The following is a 9,202-nucleotide window of genomic DNA, read 5'->3' as shown; positions in this document are numbered from 1 at the left end:
TTTGTAGATTTGCAGTGGTCTGATACTCCTTCCATTTCAATATTATCGCTTGCACAGTGCTCCTTGGGATGTTTAAAGCTTGGGAAATCTTTTTGTATCCAAATCCGGCTTTAAACTTCTCCACAACAGTATCTCGGACCTGCCTGGTGTGTTCCTTGTTCTTCATGACGCTCTCTGCGCTTTAAACGGACCTCTGAGACTATCACAGAGCAGGTGCATTTATACGGAGACTTGATTTCACACAGGTGGATTCTATTTATCATCATTAGTCATTTAGGTCATTTAGGTCAACATTGGATCATTCAGAGATCCTCACTGAACTTCTGGAGAGAGTTTGCTGCACTGAAAGTAAAGGGGCTGAATAATTTTGCACGCCCAATTTTTCAGTTTTTTATTTGTTAAAAAGGTTTGAAATATCCAATAAATTTCGTTCCACTTCATAATTGTGTCCCACTTGTTGTTGATTCTTCACAAAAAATTGCAGTTTTATATCTTTATGTTTGAAGCCTGAAATGTGGCAAAAGGTCGAAAAGTTCAAGGGGGCCGAATACTTTCGCAAGGCACTGTAGCATCAGCAAGAGCCATTTATTGCCATACCTCTCGCACACATACGCATCCTGTCCACCATTGTTGTGCTGTTTAATCCATAGACTAAGTCTGTGGTGGATGTGCTCAATCCTCCATATCATCCACAGCCACCATTATTCTGAGCTGTTCTTATTTATAGTCCACTAAACATTGCCACCAAGAGTTTTCACTCTGGATAAAGGATAAATCCATGGTATTAGGGTGATTCAGCATTTTAAGAGTGCTTTGTAAGGGCTTGCATGGTTAGAGATTGGGAGGGATGAATCGCATGATAAACACTCACGATCTTTGCCATAATTAATGGAAACTGAATGTTTGTGCCTCTGAGGGGTGATTATGAGATTTGTGACTTGACCACAAAGAGAATAGAAAATAGAACCCTGGGCTACTGAGGAGCGGTGACTTGGATACCTAATATTTTCTTTTGTATACTTGTTATTCATTACAATGGATTAAGCAAGTTTTAACAGAGAAGGAAAGGGAGTATACAGAACAGGACTCCACAATAAACTGATATTTGTGGATAATTGCCATATGAATCATCAATAATGAATCAAAGTATTCTACACTGTATTTGTGTTACATATTTCCACCACCAAAGAGCACACAGACAAACCTTACCAAAAACCTTACAGTGTATGTCAATGTATCAAGACCTTTTTATTTCTCTTCTTTACTCTTCCCCTCGGTGTAGTCCTTAACCTCATCCATCAACGTGTCGTAGCAGGTTTTCAAGAAAAGGTGAGGGACAAATAAGATGGAGCATTGTTTTATGGTTTGAAGAGTAAACCATCTGTGGCATTCTTTTGTCGTTTGTGAGCTGAGAATATTCTTAAGACCTCAAAGCTGACGTCTAGACCTGCTTTGAAGTTTCAGAGGTGCACATCATCAGAGACTGGAACAACCACTCCAACCTGCCCTGGGTTATTTATCCAACTAAAGACTGGTATTTTAAGGAGTATTACAGGATGACAATACAGGGGGGAAAACCAAGAAAAGAGAGATCAGAAAGCCCTACACAAATTAGGAATTTGTAAACCGTTAAAAAAATCTGCTTTTGTATGTAGAGACTCCAGCAGATTAGTGTCCCAGACCACCTGGTGTTGAAACCCTCTTCACATCTTTAAACATCTCAAAGTAAGTTCCTCTTGAGTGTTTTGGCATTCCTCATGGAAACTTTCATGGCACAAGTAAGAATGAAAAGAGGAGAGACCAACTCAGATGTCAGTGATTTGACCCTTGACTCCTCACTGGTCGTGGTCAGTCCACCAGAGGCTGCCATTGTCAAAGAGGAAACCTAAAGTTTTTTCTCTCTGTATCAAAAGATAAATTAGCTAACAAGCCTGTGTTTGTTTTCTTCTACTCATTTGTGTAATAAGGTTCCTATTTCGTTGTTAATGTCAGGGTAATGTTAGAAATTGCAACACGTGTTGCTGGTCTCTTTGTGGCTGTGAAACTATGGATTAGCAATGACGAGCGTTGGATTACAGGGTCCCTGCTGGGTGTCAAAGGGCCACGCTGGGTCCTTTCACCTCCGCCCTCAGTGGAGCAAAGCATCAGTGACAGGGGTTGCCTACCATCAATGATTTGCTTCAAGGAGATCAGAAGGCCTTTTCAGCATTCAGGGTTGATAATGACCTGCAGCAGTCCCCCATTCCCATGAATTACGCCCCAGTTATATCTTGGCGAGCCTGCACAAAAGGATCCCCCATAGAAATCTGGATCCAAACAATGGAGGTTATAGGCTCAGCAAGAAGCACAGTGCAGTTTAGAGCTCTGACCACAGGGGGGTGAGTCATTGTTTACATACAATGAAAAGTGGCAGTTCTCATAATAAAACAAATACAAGTTTGCAGACAAACTAAAATGTATGAATGATGGAAACTACAAAAACGTGTTGATTAAATGAAGGGAAAAAATAACTTGGTTTGACATTGATATAATTTGATTAAAACATACAGTTCATGTTTGCTGAAAGCACCACCATTTGATTTAAAAAAAATCTTATCCACAGTTTAAAGTTCCATTCGTTACAACTATGACTTTGGCAAATGACCAGGTGGGCAGCAAGCCAGGAAAACTCTGTTGAAATCCAGACCAAACCACTGATAAAATCCAGAGACATTTATCTCAACTTTAAATTGGGAAAGTTGATGAAAAGGCTGATGAACATATGGATGGAAACTCACAACAAGCTAATGCTAACCACACATGCCTCCAGAGATAGTGGGACCCCTGCAAACATGGACAATTACTGCTGAGTACAGTACATTTACAGGCTTTTTGGGACAGACGCCTTTCACGTTCCTAACATCATCCTTCATCACAACTCTGTTTGCAGTGTACCACCCAATGTGTCCTCATTCATAATGATCTACAAGTTATCACACTTTTTTTATTTCATATACTTCGAAACTTGCACATATGTATTTTTAATGCTAATACACAAAGGTCCGGGTCTGTAGCACTAAGCAGCAGTGGGGCAGTTGAGGAACTTGCAGTAGGCACACTTGAAAGTGGAAACAGATTGCCAAAAGGCTTCAGTTGGGAATTTTGATTGACATTGTCTTTATCGAGACATGTTCATTTTGAAAGAATGAATGAAGCTGCGCTCATTTATAAATACAATAAATATACCTAAATGTTTGTGTCCATGTGTCTTGATGTGCTGAATTCAGGTGCCTGTGTGCATGGCTTTGCACTACATGACTCATGGCTTTTTGCCAGATATCCCAGAATTCACCTAGCTAACAAGTAGCCTTCAAGCAGTGGAGGCTGTTCTTTTTTTCTCATGCTGGTGCGCTCGGCTGGACAGATAATTTTGGGACTGTGGCCAGAGATTCTGAGGGAATATGAGAGGGCAACCTCCTGCAATCAGGCAGTGTTGGTGACCACTCGAGTGCAACGCAACAGCGAGCTGCCACTCAAGATGTCGCCAGATCATTTCTTACAAGTAGACTCCTGAGGAGCTGTGGATGCTTGTGTGATTCAAAGGCCCAGGGAAAAGACTGGACAAGCAAACAGCTGCTACAGATATATTTCTGGATGTGTCATATTGCCTCACATTATGTGAGCCCCAGTCATTTGTACGCTCTGCACAAAACTTCAAATGTTTGACTGTTTCATTTTTCTTTAATGTGATTTCATGTTTGATCCAGTTTTCTGCATGTCTAAGCATGTGTTAATGATATTATGATATTATGACCATATTGGTCAATTATGACTGGTTGCAAGCCACTACTGCCCTCTATGTGTTACAAAGGTAACTACAGTCTCCTCATGTACTCTCATTTCAACAAAATCAACATAATAAACCATGCTACAGGGTGGTAGGGCTCTTATTGTGAATATAGCTATAAATGTTCTGAAAACATAGCTATGAAACACATTCAAAAACAAAAGCTACTAAAATGCTGCAAGCTCCCAGGGGGGTTTTCCTTTAAAAAATAAATTAAACTAGCTCAACAGTGTTCCAGTTTAAAAGGAGATTCCCTACAGTGAACTCTCAATGTCCCTCAATGCCACCCTGCTAAAAGCCTTGTATGGACTGGCAGTGGACATAACATACATTGAAGCTCCTCTATTCGACCCTGATGCTGTGCCCATACCCCCCGTTGCTCCTCTCTGTCTCCCTATGAGGTTCCTCCTATTCATTTGGCTCATTTGAATTCCAACATGCGAGACCTCTGATGAGCAGGGTGAACTGTTACACTACACGATAAGACTGCTAATTAATTACAGCAACTGTACACATCGTCTCTGTGGCGTTGACTTGTGAACATACTGTATATCTGCCAGTTTTCACCTAATGAGTAAGATGCACCGGTCTGAAGCCCATAATTATTCAAAAGCAACGAATGCAGACATACATCAGAGAGTGTTATGCTTTGCCGTCTTATTTTAGGTAAACAGCTAATTACTTAAGCCTGAATTGTTCAGCCTGAATAGTGTATTTTTGGTAATTCTGTTTATGCAAGGACATAAAAAGGAAAGTCTCCTTATGCCAGTTTGTGCTCATAAATCATGATTACAGTGTAGTCACAGAGCTGAGCATCTTTTTACTGTACCTCTCTATTTCATTAGTCAATAGACAAGCATGACATTTCTCCTTGCTTGATTTATATGATAAGCATCAACATCTGAATGGTTAAAAATTATATAGTAATTTTATCTTAAATTTACAGCTTTAATATAATCGTACACTGACATGTCCTAGGGAGAATGGACTCCTTCATTGCCATTCTGTGCTCAGAGTGCCAGGTATTACACTATGTAGCATTCAAATCCCAGGCAGAAAATCTATCTTGAGAACTGTAAAATGATTTTTCATTCTTCAGCAAGCTAGCTATGAGAAGAAGCTAGCTCAGTATTCTCAGGTACGGATATCATGGCAGAGACTGTGAAGAGGCCAAAGAAGACGTTGTGGATGGGAAGTCAGGAAGAGGAAAAGAAAGAGTGAATGAGCAAGAGACTGGACAAGAGTAAATATCGGACTGGCTTTTAGTTGTAGGCGATAGCTTTATGAAATACACTGAACAACATTATGCATGCAACACTTGTTTTTGCCCCCATTCATCGTGAGCTGAACTCAAAGATCTAAGACTTTCTCTACGTACACAAAAGGCCTATTTCTCTCCAATATTGTTCACAAATCTGTCAAAATCTGTGTTAGTGAGCACTTCTCCTTTGCCGAGATAATCTGCTGATCAGATAGCATGGGTATTGCACAGGTGTGCCTTAGGCTGGCCACAATAAAAGGCCACTCAAAAATGTACAGTTTCACTGTATTGGTGGGTCCGGGGGGTCCGGAAACCAGTCAGTATCTGGTGTGCCCACCATTTGCCTCATGCAGTGTAACACTTCTCCTTCGCATAGAGTTGATCAGGTTGTTGATTGTGAAGTGCATAAAAGCTGGGCTTGGACTAGTAAGTGATATTAGCTGGTTTGCGTTGTTGCACTTGCTTGATGTTTAGTTGTGTTAGCAGATTTGTTGACAAAGTAAGAAGTAATGTAATTAAAACAAATGCATGTGTACAGCTGTCCATCATTACATAAGTGAATTGCACTGTAACTCAAGGGTCTCCAAATGGCAAAAAAATATCAAATCTTACTCAAAGCTGCACATAATTACACATATTTTTCTTGTTTTATATACTGTAGATTGAGTATGGAGTATGTTGCAACCATCTTAGTTTGGATTAAGAAACAGTCTCAACATTAAAACATGTTTCTATTGTGCAGCAAAATTAATATTTTTATTAAGTGTTAAATGACTTTTTGAACGACTGACAGAAAAACAGACTGACACAAATGTAAATTATAATAGGTGAGAGGCGCATACTGGGGCTAACAGCCTCCCAAGCTTCCCTGCTTTTCTTCTAGTACCAGCTCTCATCTCATCTGTTTCCCGTGGAGGTTTCCTGGACATCATATGACTTCCTCTGATCACATCCTCCACCTGCAGAGTTTCTCTCTGGTGATTTAAGCCACTCTGGCACTTCTCCCGCCTCTGCCCTTGTTCCCAAACAGCGGGGGACCTCCCTTTCTGCTCTCCCTTGCAACCTTCCTTCCTTTCTTCCTTCACTGTCTGATCTTTCTTCTATCCTCCTCTCTCAGTTATTGTGTGCCCTCTCCTCTGTGTCTTCTGTTTGGTTTCCCTTTTCTTTCTTCACTGTCACTCTCTCTCCCTTGCTCTTCTGCTTTACTCACACACACTCTCTCCTCCCTCGCTCATCCACATCAGCTCACTCCATCTCCCAGCTCTACAGGAGAGCCCAGAGTTTGGCACACCAGCAGATGCAATGACACATACACACACACACATACACAGCATTAATCTGAGAGCTTGGAGGCTTGTGGTTGTAGGTTACTGTCAAATGTGAGGCTCCTTTGAAGGTCCATCAGGCAGCAGGCAATTTCTTTACATTGCAAATATTACACCCAACTGCTCACCCCCTCTGGCTTGTGTTTATACCCCGATGCACACACACACACACACACAAATAAAGCCACATAAAAAATTAGCCACATACTAGAACAGAGGGGCGGATACACACAGTCCCTTTCATGAAGTAACACAGATACACACAAATGCACTCACACCTACAATTACACATAATTTTACAATGATCAAATGCACCCCCATAAATACACACACAAAAAAACATGTTTCACAACATACAACCACTGATGAGCATCCAAAAAGCTCATAAATTCAGGATTATGTGTTTGTGGAAGCCTGTATCAAATATCAGAAATAAAGAGGATACACACTCTTGGCCACCACAATTGCAGTAATGGCTCTCATTATGCTGTACCATACAAAATAACTTAATTGCAGTTTGTTTACACATGTGGTGAAGTCTCCTTTTCATTTAATTTAGACCATGTGCATGCATTGTCAGAAGATATAAAAAGTCCATTAAGGGGGGAAAAAGTGTCTGACTCACTAAAGTATTACGAGATTTTATTCTCATGCTTGGTGTCACCCACCTAGCCTTACAACATAATAAACCGGCCTGCTTGTGACAGTGGACTCTCGGCTTAGATCATTTCGTGAATAATGTTGAATAATCATAACTTTCCTTTAAATCAAATGTGACAGGAAAAAAATTGTTTTTGCGTGTTTGTTGCTGCTGTATTAGAGACGTCCATATGCTTTGGGTCAGTGTTTCCAGAAACCTCATACGGCCTGCCATAAAACAATCACACATACCAATTTTTTTTTTAAAGTCATCGGTTTTCAATTAAATTTTGTAATTCTGTTTCCCTCCATGTGTAGCTTCACATAGTTTCCAGATGACTGAACCTGAAGCTGAGTTTTTATATCGGTATTTACATGTTTTTGTAGTTTGTTGATATATTACATTAATTTGGCAGACACTTTTGTCCAAAATGACTTACAATAAGTGCATTCAACCTTCATAGGAACAAGAGCTAGATGTCATCAAATATCGCACCTTCATCCAAAAAGGAAGGTAGACCATCACCAGCACAACAGCAACTCAAAAAGAAAAGAAAATTATTTTAATTTTATTTCCATCTGTTTTGTGCACACATTTTTTAACCATGCTTGCTTTTTTAACCATGACAGTCGATCCACCACTTTGGTCCTGGCTGAAATAATCTCAACAACTATTAGATTGTCATGAAATTTGAAAAAGACATTCATGTCCTCTTTAGGATAAATCATACTAGCTTTGGTGAGTCACTTTCTTGCAACGTCTTCAACATTTCAATTTAGTTCATACCCAATTACCTGCAAAACTAATGACATTCCCATCAGCCTCAGCTAGACTTTGAGTATAGTGCTAAACTAAGATGGTGAACATGGCAAACATTATACTTGCTAAACATCAGCATGTTAGCATTGTCATTGCATTGTCATGAGCATGTTAGCAAGCAAACATTAACAAGTACAGTCTCACAGAGCCGCTGGCGTGGCTGCAGACTCTTAGTCTTGTTTCATGTGTCTACTTGGTTTTAATTTCACTAAAATAAAATGCTTAGTTTTAAAGTATGATGTTTTTCGTACAAAGACACACACACCTTGCAAATCATCCCCCACCCATCCAGCTGTACAGCCAAGCCATCCAGTCCACATGGAACTGATCACAATTCAACAAACACAGTGTATATAGCTACTAACACTCTATAAACAGATCATGTATTGCTAATAGACAAAGAAAAAGGACAATCCACGCCCTTGAGGTCAAATGCTTCCAAATTTGCCAATGGTGATTGACACAGGTTGGGTTTGATGGGGTTGTTTGTTTCATGCAGCTTGAAGTTTTGAAAGAGGAGGATATGTCTCAGAGGTTTTTCTCCTGTGATGTGTTTGGTGTACTTTGTCAGCATGGCCAGTGGTTTTAGCTGAACCAACTAACCTGCTCAGTAAGTAAACCTACAGTGTTGGCTAGTTCTTACCTGCTCCTGTTCAGCTAGCAATACCATGCATACATCCACATCCATGGGGATAAAATCAAATCAGGTACTGCCAGCAGAAAGAGAAAAGGTGAGCAAGAGAGAGACTAACAGCAACACAATTAAAATGCACAATCTACAAAAAAAGGCAGAATAACACCTGACTGGAACTTGCTATTGCTCTAACGTTACACTGACAGTACAGAGAATAACACAGTTGTATTCATATGTATTCATCAATATTGATAATTCAATCATGTAAAATATATAATAATTAATGCCCTCAAAGGGGTCATCCCTCAGCGAGTACTTTTACTTTTCATTGTTTTACTTAATTTTGAATGCAGGACTTTCTTGTAAAAGAGTAGCCTATTTCTACAGTGGGATAATGCTTCTTTTACTAAGGTATAATATCACAATACTTCCCTGACTTCTGCTGGTATGGACAGTCACACAGACAGTGAAGCACATGTGGTATGGTGGCCCTTCTGTGTCATATGATTTTTGTTATAGACTGGCATTTTCCTGTTAAAAGTAATCCCTGTACATCATCGTCGTCATTGAAAATCATATATTCTCACTCAAACTTAAGCGTATTCTCCTTATTGTCCACTAGAGGGCACTGTTATACAACAAGCATTTAGGTAAGCACAGGATATCTCCATTTCTGTTTTTCTGCCTGCTTATTAGT

This window comes from Micropterus dolomieu, linkage group LG22, assembly GCF_021292245.1.
Source record: "Micropterus dolomieu isolate WLL.071019.BEF.003 ecotype Adirondacks linkage group LG22, ASM2129224v1, whole genome shotgun sequence".
Lineage (NCBI taxonomy): Eukaryota > Metazoa > Chordata > Actinopteri > Centrarchiformes > Centrarchidae > Micropterus > Micropterus dolomieu.
The sequence above is the reverse complement of the archived record's forward strand: the minus strand, read 5'-3'. Positions refer to the sequence as shown.